Consider the following 1,629-nt stretch of genomic DNA (forward strand, 5'->3'; position numbering starts at 1 on the left):
TCTTTCTATTATGAACGGCAGCCTTGCTGGATAAAGTATTCTCGACTATGTATTTTTGCCATTTAGCATATTGAATATATCATGCCAATTCTTTCTGGGTTCCAGGTCTCTGTGGATAGCTTTGCTGCCAGACTTATGTTTTTACGTTTTTAGGTTAAGAACCTCGTCCTGAGCTGCTTTCAGGATTTTCTCTTTATCTTTGAAATTTGCAAGCTTCACTATTATATGTGGAGGTGTTGACCAATTTTTATTGATTTTGATGGGGGTTCTCTATTCATCCTAGACTTGAATACCTGTCTTGTTTTCTTCCCCAGGTAAGGGAAGTTCTCAGCTATAATTTGTTCAAATAAACCTACCCCTCTTTCCCCCTCTTCATCTTCTGGGACCCCTATTATCTGGATATTATTTTGCTTTATGGGATCACTGAGTTCTCTAAGCCTCCCTTCCTGATCCAGTAGTTGTCTTTGTTTCTTCTTTTTATCTTCCTTATTCTCCATCATTTTATCTTTTATATCACTGACCCTCTCTACTGCATCATTTATCCTTGCTTTTAGAGCCTCCATTTGTGACTGCATCTGGGTAATAGCATTTTTAATTTCTACCTGACTTGATTTTAGTTTTTATTTCTACAGTAAGGAATTCTCTAGTCTCTTCTATGCCTTTTTCAAGCCCAGTTGGTATCTTTATAATTGCTGTTTTAAATTCTAGTTCAGGGGGTCCCTGGGTGGCTCGGTGGTTTAGCACCTGCCTTTGGCCCAGGGCGTGATCCTGGAGTCCCAGGATCGAGTCCCACATTGGGCTCCCTGCATGGAGCCTGCTTCTCCCTCTGCCTGTGTCTCTGCCTCTCTCTCCCTCTGTCTGTGTATCTCATGAATAAATAAATAAAATCTTAAAAAAATAAATTCTAGTTCAGACATCTTACTTACATCCATATTGATTATATCCCTGGCAGTGAGTACTACCTCCTGTTCCTTCTCTTGGGGTGAATTTTTCCATCTTGTCATTTTGTCCAGAAAAGAAGAAAGAAAGAGAAAAGACTACAATAACAACAACAACAGAAAAAAAACAAAACAAAATAAAAAAATCAAACAAGAAACAGAACAAGAAAAACTAGATCCTGTGTGTGTTTCAGTCTGCTTGTTAAAAGAAACTAGATCCTCAAATAGGAAAGAAAAAATAACTTACGTAGAGAGAAAAATAAAATACAATGAAAGGAAACCAAAATAAAAAAAATATTTGTATATAACATATATATATAAATTAAAATTTAAAAGGAATTGAAAAATAAAATAGCTGAAAAACGCTGAAAGGAAGACTAAAGAATAAAGAGAATCATGAATGCTATATACTGTTTTTCCCAAGAGCTGAAGCTTTGCAGCTCTCTATGATCAGTAAACTTGGTACTAGCCAGTTGTTCCTGCTGGTCTTCTGGAGGAGAGGCCTGTTGCACTGATTCTCAGATGCTCTTGGTCTTGTGGAAATGCGTCTCTCTTGCCACGGGGCCTGGCTCAGTGTAAGTAGCCCTGGATTCCACTATGTGGTGTCGTTTTGCTCCCTGAAGGCTTTCAGCACTGATGGGTGGGATGAAAATGGCAGCACCCCTTTCTCTAGCCCTAGAGCTGAATGCTT

The sequence above is a fragment of the Canis aureus genome, chromosome X (assembly GCF_053574225.1).
Source record: "Canis aureus isolate CA01 chromosome X, VMU_Caureus_v.1.0, whole genome shotgun sequence".
Taxonomy (NCBI): domain Eukaryota; kingdom Metazoa; phylum Chordata; class Mammalia; order Carnivora; family Canidae; genus Canis; species Canis aureus.